Source organism: Andrena cerasifolii, chromosome 8 (genome assembly GCF_050908995.1).
Source record: "Andrena cerasifolii isolate SP2316 chromosome 8, iyAndCera1_principal, whole genome shotgun sequence".
Taxonomy (NCBI): Eukaryota; Metazoa; Arthropoda; class Insecta; order Hymenoptera; family Andrenidae; genus Andrena; species Andrena cerasifolii.
In genome coordinates this window covers 15,456,763-15,473,769 of record NC_135125.1, presented here as the reverse complement: position 1 = coordinate 15,473,769, position 17,007 = coordinate 15,456,763, and the positions used below count along the sequence as shown (strand labels likewise).

At 45.6% G+C, this 17,007-nt stretch overlaps 1 protein-coding gene and 2 non-coding genes across 3 annotated transcripts in view; 2 read left to right on the top strand and 1 right to left on the bottom strand.

The window, feature by feature from the left end:
- Positions 1-17,007, bottom strand: part of LOC143372315 (ras-related protein Rab-37) — a 193,123-nt gene that overhangs the window by 85,092 nt on the left and 91,024 nt on the right. The gene's annotated exons all lie outside the window — the stretch shown is intronic.
- Trnav-aac (transfer RNA valine (anticodon AAC)) lies at positions 12,949-13,021 on the top strand. The gene has a single exon. It is a non-coding gene; the product is annotated as a tRNA-Val (tRNA).
- Trnav-aac (transfer RNA valine (anticodon AAC)) lies at positions 13,984-14,056 on the top strand. Its single transcript has one exon. It is a non-coding gene; the product is annotated as a tRNA-Val (tRNA).

The following is a 17,007-nucleotide window of genomic DNA, read 5'->3' as shown; positions in this document are numbered from 1 at the left end:
CGCTAAACTTTAGGCAATACCATCCGCGAGTTTAACGCGCGCTAATCGCGCGCAGATTAATTGAAGTTCGAAGGCCAGTTCGGTGATCGAGTCTCGAGCCCTTCGCAGAGCTACGAGGACCTATCAGAGCCACGAAATCGTGAGATGCGCGTACTTAATATTGAAATCGATGCAGAGCTTTAATTGCGCGTTCGAAGGTATCGTACCCCAAGTCCTTGGTGCCCTGTCACTGGCTTCTAGACGCGATCGGGATCGTGGCGCGCGCGGGATGCGCCCTGGACGGAGCGTAGCAGCGTCGATAGGGCTAGGATGAATGAGAGATGGACGAGAGCGGGCGGCGCGGCGCAAAAGAACGATGGAAAAATAGAGAAGACCCTCGGTGGTAGCCGGTCCAGCGAGTTTTTGACCGTCTGGCGCTAACTGTTGGCCCCCGTACCACCTTGCCCAGGTACCACGGTGCCGTCCCACACCAACCACGGGGCCCTTCCGACAGAGAACCCTTCCTCCCGAGCGCACCGGACGCCCACAACTCGCAACCTCGGCCCTCGTGATTTATGGGGACGCGCGGCTTTCACAACCGGGCGAGAACAAGTCGAGGAACTGTCCGATCTCGCATGGAAAAATGGCAACGTATACCTATATCCTAGCCTCGCAAAAAGACCACACGCGGATGGAGCGGCTGTGGGTGTTAATTAGCTTTGAACAGATGCGGAAGGAGATTTACTTCTTAGGGGCAGATGGACTAGGTGGACAGTTGAAGCAAATTTACTTGTCGCGAATATATCAGCGTCAGGCGTTGTGCAATGCACGTGTGCATGGCAATTGCATCTGTCTTAAGCACTGCGTTAGGGAAATGTCCATTGCACGTGATTGTCCTGAGTACAGTATGTGTTTCATGGCGAGGCAGTGACGCGCGTGGGTAGTCGAGGGGTGTTGAAAGCTGGACGTTTCTACTTTGGATGTTTCTCTACGTAATTTCTAAGTGCGCCGAGCAATGGCGCGGAGGGTCGTAGAGGAAGTCCATAGAAGGTGTTTTAGTTGCTACAGAATTCGTAGTATGTACCGTTTCTTCTGTGATTCGTGGTAGAGACCTCACTGCTGCTCGGTGCGAGCCTCCTTGGGCGACCTTGGGTCCCGCTGTCCTCTCTTCCTCGATCCGCGAGCAAAAGGAGGCGAGAGGAGGAAGCTGGGACGCGAAGGGTGCCGCGAGGAGGCCTAAGCGACAGGAAGAGAGGCAGGCGAACCCCAGCTTTCCTCCCATGATTCCCTCGAATTTGCATGCGAGCCGCCTTGGACCGGTCGCGATATCGATTCGCAGGTGGCTACCCGAGGGGATTGCTTACAATACGATTTATTACGGGGGGCCACCTGCTCGCAGAAATCTCAATCGTGCCGACGCGATGCCGCCATAGACGGGAATGATGGAGGCGCTTCCGCCGCGCTTCCCACGGATCTTCATTAGGATCTCTCTCAGGCGGTTGTTCGGGCATCAAACTCGCCCCTGCTCCCCCTGCCTCGTTGTCGATTGTCGGGCTTTTCAGCCGAAGCAGGTCCTGGGGATGCGCGGGCCGCGACGGCCACGTTTAGACACCGAGAGTCTCGTTTTGGGGAGGATCCTCGAGTGGCTGGTATTTGTTGCAATTAAGTTTCAGGTGTGGAATGTGGGGTACAGTGGCTTTGGAGGCTAAAGAACTTTTTTAACCCCTAACTGGTATCTTGGGGTCGCTCATGACACCAAGCACGCAAAGATCGCTGCAAAATTTTTGGGTGTCTGAGTTTGTAAACTGAATTTCTAATTAATTTTTTAATAATAGCTTAACTTCCTACGTTTCTATTATTTTATACATTACCTAAGAACAAAATATTCGTAGAGGTTGATCTAGTGTCGACTTTACAAATTTCTGTACCCTGTGTTATTTGGGCTCTGCCACGACCCCAGTATACCATTTACGTTTGCCAAAAACAGTATACCAGTTGACCTGGCGGGAGGCGCACCCCATATTGTAACACAGGTTGTCGCTACCGGGTCAAAAATACCCAAAATTGAAACGTAAAAAACCACGGTTTCAGAATATTTTTTTAAACTTTGGAATTTTTATGTTAAAATACAGTGATTCAAAGAAAGAATCAAACAAAATTTATGAAATATCTTAAAATCTTTATAAAAGTTCTTTTAAAAATTGTAACAAAAACTCAAACAGTCTTCATATTTTCGCAACTAACGCCTCTGTGGTAAATTTTACCCAGTAGCGCCTCCCGCCGAGTTAAGGATTAAGACTGCCAAATTTTTGTCAGTTCAATTCATCTATCTAGGCTTTCTCTACTTGCAATTTTTCATTCGTTTAAACCCGATGAAAACGTCACTCTTCGTGGCGTTCTCGTTATCCATCAGATCGATCTATTAGCAGAGATAGTAAAAGGCGCGAGGGTAGATTCAATAGTTGCCTCTGTATAGATGGAAATTAAAGGTAGGGTAAACCAACCAGTGAATGACCGAATTGTTGAATTTGTGGACCTTTGAGATTAATACTTGAATACATTTATGTATTACAACAAACCAACTGTTGAAATTGCTTTTAAATTTATTTTTCTTGAAATTTCAATAAAGATAATTACTTATTCTTATCGTAATTTTTAAAAAATCAATTATAAAATGCAAAACGTGTAGAAGCCCAGTAAATGACCGCATACACCCATTAAATGACCGGGTATGAGCTAGTGAATGACCGATCAGCTGAAATAATAAATTAGGAATCAAATATAATGCAATAATTACAGAAATATTTTTAAATTAACATTAAAGGTAATTATTAACTGCAACATTTTTTTTTAAAACTTGGCTAAAGTTTTTATTTTATTTCAAGAAAATATTTTTATTTGAACTTCCAAATCATACAATTGAAGTCTCGAAATTAAGCAGCAGGAGTACCTATAGTATTTATTATATTTATTGCACATATAGTATTTATTATATTTATTGCACATATAGTATTTATTATATTTATTGCACATTAGTTTAATATTATTCGGATATGTAGTATACATGTCTCGAAGTAAACAAATTGCTTTTAAAGGAAGACCACGTATTTGAAAACATTTAGTGTGTATTGTTATAAACTTAAATTATTAAATTTAACTTTAATTACACGTATATCACATTACTTTTACACAAACTATTAATACTTAGTTTAAACTTTTATAATCTCAAATATTATAAATAATAATAAGTTTTCAGTCTTTATAAACGATAATGAAAATAAAATTTAATGACTAGAAAGACATTGAAAACTGTTATTGTTCAATATCATTTCTTTCACTTAGGTGATAATACTGGGGTTGTAATAATACTGGAGTTTGAAATATTTTTTAATACTCTTCTTCTTTTGGTATGAGCAATATTAGCAGCATTATTTTGTAAATTCAGAGGATCAGTCTTCCTCTTTTGAAGCAATTCTCTTTTACCCTTTTTCTCTTGTTTATAATTTGTATTCCTGTTTGCTTCTTTAATTTTAATTCTTTTTAACTTCTCGTTCTTTTTTCTTAATTTCCTGTTCTTCTTGCTTGACTTTTCTCTTAGTTTCTCTTTCCAATTTTCGTAGCTCTTTTTGATTTTGTTGCTCTTCTTCTTCCATCAGTTTTTCTTCATGCTGCTTTTTCCATTCTTCAGATGTAATCGCGTAAACTATAGGCTTTATATTTCTATCTTTTTTTTTTTAAGTTTCTATACGAGGGAAGCATAACTTTTTTAGAATTGGTCCTAACGACATGAGTTTTTTTGAGAAGCTAGAAGGATTAGTTTTCTAAGTAACGTGTTTCGTAGTTTTGAAAAAGAAAATGGAATTGTTCGGAGTAGCAATTCACTGGTATGCGGTCAATTACTGTTTGGTTTACCCTACGTTGAGTAATAGCCTTCGCACATCCCTCTCGATTCGATTCGATCCTGCCTGGCGTCGTTCCACTTGTTGATATTAGGCACCGTGCACATTCGAGTCCGATTTGCAGCCATCTGTCATATTGAATCTGATTCTCGTCGAACAGTAAGCTCAACTTACCCTTTTCTACCAGGAATAATCTTCATCAAACACCATTGCATGAAATCGCTTCGTCTATTTAAGTTCCGTGACAAAATCACCAAGAAATCCTCGCGCATTACTCTACGATGAGAAATCACCGATCACCTGCAGCTCCCACTGTTCCCCCAGTTCCAATAAACACGCATAATGACGACACCCCTGCGACCACCAGCTCGGTGACACCGTTTCCCAAAACTGAGACATCGTATCGAGCGTATTAATAGCCGCTACTTAATCGGGCGTACGCGGCGCTCTCCAATTACCGTCGCCCCGACAGAGACGAAACGAGGCGCGTCTCGTATTAAGTCGTAATTTCTATACAATTAATCGCCGATTAAGTATCAATCGAGCTCCCACGAGACGGCGCGCTCGCCTACGCGGCCGGCCGCGCAATTAATTGCCAATAAACGCGTCAGTGCGCGTGCATAATAACGGCCGGTTGATTACACCTGCCAGAGGAAATTGATTCCTACCGGCGGGGCATAAGTTCTGCCGCGACAAATTGATCGCTCAGCCCCGCAGAGATGCGCCGGTGAATCGAGGCTGAGGAATCTCGGGCTGACGCAATGGCCGGCGTCCCGCGTTATTTTCACCTTTAAAGCGCGTGGCGGGCTGCGTTAAAAGTCAGACTCGTCGGGTGAATTATTATCGCGCAGATAGCCGCGGGGGGACTCGCGACCGGGGCTATTAACGGTGCGCCGGCGATAGAACCGCGAACTTAAAAATAACCTGTGACCTGTTGTGCGTGAAGCTATTTTAATCCGTCCTCCTCCCCCGCGCACGCCCCCTTCTGGTAGTGGTCCTAGAGGCTTTCATCGAATTCGTGGGAGGTGCGATCAATGAAACGGGCTCTGTGAACGTTAGGCCACGTTCCCACGTGGGCAGTTACGGGGGCGTTGGGCATCGATCGAAGGAACCGAAGGGGGTTGATTTCTTCAGGTCTTAAGGGATTAGCTACCGTCAGGAGTTAGAAAAAGAATCGATTCTTTGAGAATTTATTTCAGAAATTACGTGCATATATTTATGCGATGGTTTTTGTATTCAGATGAGAGACACTTTAACAGGTTATTCTATTATGTTTTGGTATAAAAATATGTAGTTATTGCAAAATTACAACTGATTTCCCGCAAGCTGTTTCTACACCGGTGACCACGATTTCTCCAAAACCGCTTCACCAATCTTTCTGAAATTTTGTAGGTTTCTTCTGGACATTCAAATCTAGTCTTTAATCGAAGCATTTGTTTTTCCAATTCATAGTTTTTATTTTATGGATGAAAACACTTATTTTTAGCTAAAAATACTCATTTTTCATCCATAAAATAAAAACTATGGGGATGTTGCTTTGGGTTGAGCGATCACTTCATTGACTGCCGAGTGATTAGAACACTATCTTAAATGATTCTGTAGGAATTTATATTCAGAGTCACAAGTTGAAATTCGTAATGATCGATTTCCAAATCATCCCCCGGTAAGATAGAGGGGGTACGTTATATCCGCGTTATACAATATTAATCTGAAACACGAGAAACAGTACCCAGGACACGCGCCAGCCCTGTTATTGGAGGAGTGACCTCGCATTTTCGCGCTACGCCGCTTGCAAAACTACTTAGATAAAGTTTTCAATGGGGCACGACGGCCAGAATCGATGAATCGATTTTCGCCAGTGTGAGCCATCGACGTGGCCGCGGCGCGGCATGCGAGGCGGCTCAATAATTCATTATTTGAGCAGGAGACGGAGTTTCGAAAGCCACGATGGAAACGGCGACGGATCAATTATTTGCCGTCCAGTTCCCGAAAGATACCGCTGACCCCCGAGCCACTTTCTCCGACTAATTATTCGGCGTGTTAATATCGAGAGGGGAGGGGGCCAGCCCCAGTCTCGCGATAATATCGGCGAGAAATCAGCCGCGGTCGCCGGAGCCCATAGAAATATTCATTTCCACTCTCCATACGCGACAACACAATGCGCATTCACCGCTGGCTAGCCTCCCCGTCTGCTTATTACGATCGTTTTCCTTGCGCTCCCGTGAAATTATGCGCTCGATCACAGAATTATGGGGCTCCGCGCGGCGATAAATCAGCCCCATATGCGGCACGCACGTGGGCAACGCGAAACCAACGGTTACTCGCCCTGTTAGAACGGAGGACTCGCAGGTTCTCTCGATCAGTTCCCATCAGTTCCCTCCTGTTTCTTGGAAACGCCACTAACCGTGCATCGTGTAGGTACGACAAAGGTTCTGAAATTTTAGAGATATTAAGGGATGAATTTTGCAGCTACCTTTGGTCTCTGCGCGATCCTGCTCCATCTTGTTTTATTCACCTGATGTGGAGAATTATTTTACTACAGATTTGTAAAGAAATTCCTCTCGATCTATAGGCTCGTTTCGAGAGAGACAAACCTGAAGGAGAGATGCACCATTTCCTGCTCCAACGATTAATCAATTAATAGCATTAATTCAAGCGTTGATACTCGTCGATTGTGAGCGTATGGAGAGATGAACATGCTCGATGTTTGTTAGAAAGCTTTTTGCAATATTAAAATATCGTTTTTTATACATTTAACGTTATATTCGGTAAAAGAGATTGAAGTAAATAATCAAACTACATTTAACTATTTTTCAGTTATATTTATTTAATACTTTATAAGCAACAGATAAAATGTGGTGCGCCTTTCCCGAAATGACCCCTTAAAATATCTAGAACCCCCTAAAGTGACTCATATCCTATTCAATAGGTGGCTAGCTTTACTACTCGGCTTAGCTCCAAATTTTGATTCTGATTTTATAAAACAAAAATTGTTTATTTCTTTCTTTGGTGAAAATAGTCACGTTCATCTGGATTAGTTAGGCATAATGAGCTGGAACACATTTCGTGACCCCGGAGTTTGTCATTCAATAGTTTTTAGGCGACAGACAAACACACAAACACTTTTTGCTTTATATATTAAGATTAGTCACTGATCAATCATTGAACCTGAAGGCTAGATGCAGGGAAATATTCTCGCCACCTTACTGTTCCTAGCTGTATTTCCATTGGGCTCGTTAGGCTCGATAATCAATGATCCCCGTTGAATCCCGCCCGCGCGACGACGGTGACGCGTGAACGCCGTTAAGTCGTCCGCGCGAGCGCCGCTTAACAGGATTTAGCGGACCCTCGCGAAATAAATCTCGGTTATTTCGGTGCTGCATCGGCCCCGTCCACTCTCTGCTTAGGGAAACTCGCATAAATTCCCTCGTTAGCTCCAACATCGCGCCGTTCCCTCGCCTGGTTCCAACCGCCGTTCGGCATCCTTTCGTACCACCCTCACTAGCCAAAATATAATCATTTGTAATCGCGCTATCGAACCCTATCCAAAAGGAAAACTCCAACCCCCATCGATTTCGTTGCGAAAATTCTACCATGAATTTTCCACGAACAATTTGAAGAATCTTAACACACTCTTAGGCACCCAACTCGTGCATAGAACAAGGCACTATCGTTCTCGAATAAAACATAAAACTGTCCACAGCGGGGGGTGTGTTTAAGCATGTCGTATCCGTGTTTCACCCACAGACAGGCTCATTAATAATTTCCGACGGCTTCGTGCGCGCAAGACAGCCGCGCCGCTAGATTAGGGAACGAAAACGAGTGGAAGCGCGGGGCGATCTCTACGAAAGCAGGACGGGAACGCGAGGGCCTGCACGACAGCGGGGACGATTCAGGTGGAAGAAGCTAAGGCCAATTCTGCACGTATGCCTGGCAGTACGGCAGGCCAAATTGCTCGGTTTACTGGCGGGCATGCTTTGAATCTCGAATGAGAAGCTCCCGAGCCGTCGAAATGCAAAGCGGCGACGTTTCTCTGGTCGTTAGCATGCCGTATCGTTAACGTCGCCTGGCCAGCCTCTCCAGTCGAATTCGACGCTTTCCTGGGCACTCCGGCTGGCTGTTGACACTCGCCGAGCGCGGCGACTCGAGCACCTCGGGTGGAGAACAATTGTTGCTCTCGATGGTTACTTGGGACGTTAGGCGAGCTGGAAATGGATCGGCTTGGAAGTTTACGGAGAGTCTCGTTACGTAAGAAGCCTCGGTCACTGTCGGAGTACTTTATAAACATCATTCGGGCTTGTGTTCTTCTTATCATAGAATTAGATTTTCAGTGGTCAGCATTGTGGTGTTTTTTAGGTTTATTTGTTTATTTATTTTACGGCAAGATCCCACTGCTTACAAGAAGAAATAATCGCAAAACAACGTTAGGTACTGTTCACGAGAAATCACACCAGTTTAAAATACTTTATAAACCTTTATGATCCTTCTAATGCTCGTGAATATTGTCAATATCATCGGTATCGTCTCTCGTGGTAATATTTGCCAGCAATCTGTATTAACGGCATTACACCAGCCCCACAGCAGGGGGGTCGCAAATATGGCTGCGTCAATTCGAAGGGGGTAGGTACCGTCCGTTCGTTCCTCATCGTTGATTAGGTTACGCCATTCAATATCCGCGCCAAATTAAATTCAACCCGCGTATCGTGGTCCAGTTTTGTTCCAAGCTCTGTGATCCGTGAAGATCTTCCGATTTAAAACTCACAAACCTACTCGCTCTTCCATTGTAATCTCCCGATCGACTGGCTACCGATTAATGACTGATCACACGATCTCTGACGAGTAACGCCGCAGCGAGTGCACCTTCATCAGCAGTCAGTATTCCCTGATTGTGCCAATTGCAGATTACACTCGGAGATCTCGAGGCGCGAAAAGCACGCGACGCGGAATTCCATCGCGAAAACAAGATGGCAGGCCGCAAAGGTGCCAAGAATCATCGACGTCCCGCCCTCCCGTCCCGATAATTAAGGATTTCCCCGAAAATTAAGGCTAACGAGCTGCTAACGAGCTACCACTCGTCGTCGCGATCGTAATGGATGCCCCTGTTCGAAAACGATCGCTCGAAATCGATTCTTCCGCCCATTACGATCACAGTCGGGGGTTGAAGGAAGCGCAAATTGTCCGGAATACCCCTGTGCGTTAATGGCTGAAGAAAGCGTCGCGAGAGCCCGCGTTGCTTTTCAACGATTAGCCGGAGTCCAGCTATTCAGAGGCGTCCCACTCTTTCCTCCTCTTCTTTCAGCTTCGCTGCCGTTCTATCCCTGCTCCGCTACCGGAGATCTTCCTTAGACTATCGACTACACCCTTCACCTTGTCTCGCGACTTTTTTCTCCCCTTTTTCCCCGGGAAAAGCCTCGGCGTACTCGATGACGCGCGGTTTTAATGAGTCTCCTCGGAACTCGCTCTTCAGACAGTGGCGTAACACTTCCAGCGACCGTGACTTTTCTGTCTTTCGGTCCCTACCGTCCTCTTAGACGTTTCTGTGGTCTGCGACCTCGGCTCTCACGCTGGGAATCGACTTCTTCGGTGATAGACCACGAGTGGTTTCTATTTGAAACCACATATGTTCTCTTCCTCGGGGGATCGTTCCTTTCGTGTAGGTAGTCAGTGAAATTGACCGCGGTCATGAGTAAAAAAGAAGTGGAAGCTTCGAAATCTTTAGAGTTCCAAGTCGGAGGGCCGAACCTAGCGATTGCGAAGTACTGAGAACACTCTGCTTGTCACTCGAGCAAAAGCAAGGTACAGAGCACCCAGTATAAATGTCAAGTGTTCTCCTTTAACGCATCCACTGCTACGAGTATCAGTCTGAATGACCAGAAATTAATTAATCACCTTCCCGAGATCACCGTTGCAGAAAGCGCGGAGTGTTTTATGAAACATTCCGCTATTTACGCTACTGTCGCTGTTTTCGACAATACAGAAACCCCGTTCAGACCGTCAGTTGCTCCCGGATCCGCTCCGCTGCCATCCGCCCGCGCCACCCAGCCAGCTTCCAATATTTACGTGCCTGCCCGTTGGACGCCCGTGTCCCGGAGAAAGGCCACGTCGCGCAAGAACAAAGTGGCTTCGTTAGATGCAAATCACTTCTGGAAGCGATCCAAGGAGGCGCATAAAGGGAGGACGAGCGCGGGAACAAAAGGCGCCGTCCGCGCTGGTAGGTATTTCTGCTTGACAAATTCGAGCCGCGGCTCGCGAGCGCAATCTACGGATGCCAGGGACGGCTGTTCGATCTGTCCCGTGGATCTTCATCCCTCCAAGCATCCTGGGAGCTTGCATTTCCAAATCCACTTGTCGGTCCGATGGATACTTGGATTCAGGCGGTCAGAAACTTGTAAGCTTGTCTTTTGGCCATGAGTGATCTTGCTGTTTGGACAGTTCCCGTTTGAATTGCGAGTTTTACTCGTTGCTTTTTCGAGAATGTTATTGCAATTGAAGGGAAGTGTCTTTTAATGGTACGATAGCTTGGTAGTCTTCTTTGGGAATGGCAGGAACGATGGAATTTTTATCGCCACTGTGTAATGGCGCTTACTTCGTGGGCATAATGTGATGGCGTTGTTATACTGTTCTGTGAAAAGAATGTGATCATCCAGTGATGTTCCTAGAAGGGTTTCATAGAAAGATGAGAAGACTAGGATGACCAGTTTTGTCAGTGGTTACGTGGTACCACAGATTGCTGAAGAAGAATATGGAAGATGGGTGGATGGAGACTAGCGAAACACAGGAAGACTCAAGATTAATCAGACAGGCTAAGACTACTCGTTATTTGAACGCGTCTGTAGTCATTAGCGCCGCGAGTTCGTGGCTGCGAGTGTATCCTACTTATTAGCGTCGGTGCTGGTTTGGTTTCTTTGCTCAGAATGTTTGAAGAGAGAGCAAGTCGAGGTTCATTTCACTCTCCTGTGATTTCTGAATCCCCTTCTGGCTTGGAGTCGATAACTCCAAGTGGACGCTGTACCCTCAGGAACACTTTATTGCCACACAGTGTCGTTTAACAACTGCGCAAATTGTGCAACCAAAGTATCCTAAACACGTACTCAATCTCCGCCAAGAAGTCCTCGAGATCTCGACCCAATTTCCACCGAAACACCCAACGTTCACTAGGTACATCAGCATCTTCCCCTGTCCACATGCTTGCGATCAACAAAATCCTCCTTTACCCTCGTTAATCAGCATCCCCCGGAAGAAGCGATCACTCGACGACGACGAGGATGTCGAAAAGTTAAGCCCGCGGTGGCTAGTTAATACGTGGTTTCCTTTTCCAAGGAATTCCTGGCCGTGCAACCCCCCACAGTCGGCCTAGCATGTCACCCCTGCCGCGTTTTATGTCATTGGGCTACAGGGGGGTTTCACGGTGGCCGAGAGGGTGGTCCGACGATCCGTCGGGGTGTTTATCGACTGACTCGTTTGGCGCCGGCGCTTATTCCACCCCCGCTGCTTGCGCTTTTTTCCCTGCACCCCTTCCCTCCCCTCGTGCTCTGCCTTTCACGCTGCACAGTCGAGTAATTGCGACGCGAACGCGTCACAGAATTCCTTCGACCGCCGGACGCTTCGTGGAATCGTACCACAACTTGAAATCGCCATTACCTAGGATTTCCTGAATGAGACGATCAAAGTTCTTGGATATCCCCTACAAAACTCAATGAAATTCCCAGCCACTTTAAGAAGCGTTCGACGAGAAAGCTGGACACTTGCCACGGGCCGAGATGCGATCCTTCAGAGTCCTCGAGGGCGAAGAACCCTCGTGACAGTCGCAGGCGACGTCCGCGTAGAATCCACCTCCTAGCTAGGCAAAGGCAAATCTCGATTAAGTGATATTAAGAATCCTTCGCGTCGTAATGTCGATCCACCGGCCAGTGCATCCTCCTGCAGGATAATTCTCCTCCGTCCCCGTGCTTGATCCGGGGGAGCATCATCCTGTCCTCGACCTTGCGACCGGTGCTGTCTGGCAGCTCGTGTCTTAGGTTGTCGGAGCGCGAGCCAATATTTACCAGGAGACCACGAGCCGCGGGGACCTCGCGCTGCAGGAGGCGAAGCGGAGGTCCTTGCTCGGCGAGAGGATCGCGCGTCGCCGTACGCGGAGGCGTAAGATCGAAGGGGGAGGGGAGAGGACGCGAGGGTTTTCGGGACGAACGCGTGGGAGTTGGAGGAGCGTCAAGGACAATAGAAGGCTCGTGAAAGGATCAGAGGAGCAGGACGAGGACGCTGGTCCGCCGCACGGTGATTTCGTGCGCGGCTCTGATTGGTCAGCCAGCGGGTGGATCTTCGATTTACGATGCTGCTGTGCGTCGAATGACACGCGGCTTCCGAGGCCAGCAGCGAATTCAATTAATTGCTCCTTCCTCTGCCGCGGTTTCCTTTCCCTTTTAAGTTTCGACCGTGGCGTCGGGAGCCTCGTCGTTTCGTAGTTTCGACTCGATTGCGGTTTTACGGTGTTACACCTGGTTTTCAACGGTTGATAGTTGATGGCGACGGAGGAGGCTCTATCTGGGAGCGGCTTTGTCTTTTTGGGTGGATTTGAATTTTGGTTTTTGGGTTTCTTCTGTGGGGAATGGAAGATTAAAGATCTCTCGCGTAGGAAGTTAAATACATAACTGGATTATATTCCTTAGGGATCGATACAAGGGTATAGACGCTTGGAGCATCCTTTACTTGAATCTTTAACATGAAAAATGAAAAACGCTGATCTTTCCTTCCGTAAAAACTTGATTCAACTAATGTTGATTGGATGAAAAGTATTATAATTAAGAATATTATGTTCTTGGCTTGAGATAATTGGTTACAGCCAAGTAAATCGATTACACGATGCCAGAGTTGCTCCTCCCCTTCTAACTATAAAGGATGTACCGCCATAATTTTTATTTTTATACCACAGAAGGTATGCACTTTCAACGCGAAGCCACTCTAGAAGCTGCATGGATTATTCAAGGAAAAGTAGGCCGAATGTAATAATAATCGCTGTAATGGTCAGGCCAACGCGCCGCCCCAACTGCTCTCGGTGAACGGTAATCACCAAGTTTCCGTGGTGTAGTGGTTATCACATCCGCCTAACACGCGGAAGGTCCCCGGTTCGATCCCGGGCGGAAACATTATTTTTTGATTTCATCTCTTTTGCATTCACGTACACGGAGATGAAGTTGAAACGCGAGCATCGGATGCAACGTTGCATTTACTTATATCCTGGGCTATCGATTTGGGCCTTTTCCCACGAGACATTTCGGAAACTCACCACTGGTATCTGACATCTATTCACGCATTTTCTATATTTTTTATTTTCTTTTAGCAACACTGTCTCCATTACTTGCTTCTGAGCGTTCACTTTCAAAGTTGAGACACAATTCATTCATAAGTTCGTTATTAGCAAAGGCAAAAATGATTTTTGTCGCCCGTTATATTGAATTACAAATAATTATTATAAAATACCATTTTTGACAGTGAATTAAAGTTTTTGTAGGTATTTGTTGAATAACAACAGCCCCTTGTTGTACACGAAATTTAATATTGATAAAAAAACAGTAACAAAACGAAATAAAATATACAAGTATGAGCTAGATAACTATTTTTTAAATCTTCTAGAAAAGCATAACTCTTATACAAAAAAAATAACGTAAACACAAAATCGCAAAATACATTAGAAAATTTTTAAAAACATTTTCAACTTTAAAAACTTTCATGAGTGATTTATGAAGAATTTAATCGTTTGAAACTAAATTCAAACACGCGTTACCTACTTCTTTACTGCTTTTTCAAAAAGTTTCACTTTTTTATTGGTGTTTATTGATTTTAACTTTCTCTTTCTAGTGGACAAATTATTAAGGTTATGTTGCAAAACAGTGTCACTATCGAACCTCGCGTTTGCGCTATTTTATTTCTTTCTCTTTATTCCTTATTTTAGTATATTTATGTAATAAACACGTTTTCTAATAATAACGTTGCAAACCGTATCATTTATCGCATCAGCGCATGAATACACAAGTTACATTAAATACACAGTACAGTAATTAAATGATAGTACATTGATTACTGCATGGAAAGACCTCCCAATCACTAAGTTTCCGTGGTGTAGTGGTTATCACATCCGCCTAACACGCGGAAGGTCCCCGGTTCGATCCCGGGCGGAAACATTATTTTTTCCTGCGCAAATATTTTTGCAATATATTCCACGCAATACAAAGACAACTACTATTAACAAAGAATTAAAAGAAAAAAGTGCGAGGAACAAGTAACTAAATAAAAGAAACTTGAAAGGAACAACTTAAGCATTTCCACGCTACACTTATTCTCCGCCATCGTTAGATAATTCTGCGATGCAATATTTTGATTAGATCGTGGATCGACAATGCCAGGGAGAATTCCCATTAATTTGACAAGAACCCGCGAGAATGATGGAACCGTGTCACTGACTCCGAATCAACGATGACGCGATACATTCGGGCGAACAGTAAATTTCGCATGGTATTTTCGTGGCCGAGGCTGCAGGAGGTGCAAGTGGGTTAATTACCGCGCCGTTTCGCTTCAGCCCGTTGTCTCCCCGCAATCTTTCCTCCTTTTTGGTTACGGTTAATCATCGTGCGCTCCGTATCGTCGGCAGCGACGCGAAAGAGGTCTCGAAATAACGCGCGATGACCCCGATATGCCAGCTAGCCGTGGCCGCTGATACGCTCGTTGGCTCGCGGCCCGATTTTTCCTCCCGATATCTTTCCGCTGCACCCTCGAAAGCCACCCCCTCGCTGGGCGATGCAAGCGAAGCTAGGACTGCATATCCTAGACAACGTCGACCCACAAACTCCGGTTCACTAGCATCCCGAGGAGACCGTGACCTCGCCTGGCAGCCGAGAGGGCCTCTTGATACAGTAATCATGGTATTAACTTGTAACCGCACAAGGATCCTCAGCAGCTATTAACGAAATATAAAAGTCCCATCAACAACTGTAAATAACCTGCTCTCGACGCAAACGCAGCTGCCCCTTCATTTACATAAAGGATAAACGAAGATCTAGAAGACTCGACGCGAAGATTACCTAGATACCCGGCTACTTAGGAGACACTTCGGGTATTCCAATTACCTGGCTCACACTCGTGACATGTTTCGTCCCCGGGACGAGAGTATGCACCTACTCGTGGCGCAAAACGATCGCACCGGAGAGAAACGGTACCTGTTCCTCGCCACTTGTCATCGCTGATAGCTCGCGCGTTATCCATTCGTTACGGGGGGTTGAAAAGTGCGGCGAAGAAGGCGAGAAACGGTGCAGGGGGCCGCGATCGATATGCCCCCAACGACGTATCCTGGCCCACGCGTGAAATCAATGCCTGTTGGCGCCGCGGAGGGTCGCTCACCATATTGCGGCCGGTCGACGCGAGCCTGAGGAACCGCTGGTAATAAAAGCGGCCCGGTAGGTGCGGCTGTTGCGACGGGTAGCCCGACGTGCGTCGTAAGATTAGCCCACCTTTCGACCAGTTCATCTGCCCGCGATTTCCAGCCGTGCGTCCAGCAGCCTCCGTGCATCCGGTGGCCTGATCTCGGAGGGTTAGGCTGCGAAGAGGATTGCCAATCGTGGAGTTCCACTCCCGCTACCATTTCTCAGATCGATTTCAAGGGGGATTAACGCTGGCAAGGTTGCAGGGGGTGGAGGGAGCTGTCGGGCTTTATTTTTGCTGTCTTAATTGGAGGGTATTAAAGTGATCAGCGAAGGATAGGTGTTACGTAACGGCGAGATTGTGAAGCAATGCTTTTTTAATAGAGAGCTTATTTTCGTTACGTGTCCTCGAGAACTTGGTCGCGGATGATTAGGTGGTGCGACTGTTGTTTTAGGAATGAGGAGACAGTAGTGGGCAGGTTGATGGATGATAGGTTGGAAATTTCGTGATCGCGAAGCATCGGGGATCGCCGATGGATTTCCAAGAATCTGTAGCTGGGACGAGAAAATGGATGGCAGTGGAATCGCACTCGGAATCTCGCGATCCCAATGGATATGCATATAGTTGCGGAGTTGCATGCCGAGGCAGAAACGCCAGCCAGGCGTAGACCGATTTCCTTGGGCGGTTGCCAGAGGATAATGTATTCCTTCTTTTGATGTTGGCGGACTCCTTTCCGCTCTCCGTATAACGGCTGGACGAGGGGTAGGAAAAATTTCGCGAACGAGGAACGTAAACACGCGTTGGAGGGCAAAGTAGCTCTTCTCGCAGCTGGTTATTAGAAAAGCGAAGCAGCAGCGTAAGGCACCGTTTGCTCGGACTCTGGTACACTTTCTCTGCTCGGGCTGTAACGATGAAACTAAGTAGCCAGTAATCAAGGTCTCTGTGCGTGTATTCGACCTTGTAAGGTTCTAACAAGGGAAGACCCCGAACCCGAAAGTTCAAAAAATTCTGAAACTTTGTGAATATGTAGGGAATGTCCTCCTGATTACAACGCGATTTTTGTTTGCTGCCCAAATTTACCTCAAGGGGGTGGAATTTACCCCTGAAAATTCGGTTATTCTCCGATTTTGTGTTATAACTCGCGAACTGTAACAGATAGAAAACAAGTTTCAAGACAAAAGTTACTTCTTTTAATTAGATCTAACATTTGGTAAAAAAAATTATTTTGCAGTTCACGAGTTATAACACAAAATCGGAAAATATCCGGATTTTCAGGGGTCGAATATACCCCCTTAGAGTGAATTTGGGCAGAAAACAAAAATGGAGTTGTAATCAGGAGGAAATTCCCAACATATTCACAAAGTTTCAGAATTTTTTGAATTTCCGGGTTCGGGATCTTCCCCTGTAAGTAGAATAAACTTGCTTAAATCGTACCCCTTAAGAAGAAATGCTTAATAGGTGAAAAATAACAGGGAAACTGAAACAAAATTAGTGGCAATCAACTCTTTATTAATGGAATAAAAAGTTTTATAAACTCAAACAACAAAAAATAATCAACTTATATTTATAAAAAAGATTTGTCTTTAAGCTCGAAGAAGTACGATTTAGGATTAATGTTCCTAAATCGTATCATACTTATCCTAATTCATACACTGAACTTTAATTACTACAATCATCACAGTCATCAAATTACCGGTAAAAATTTGTCGATTTACCG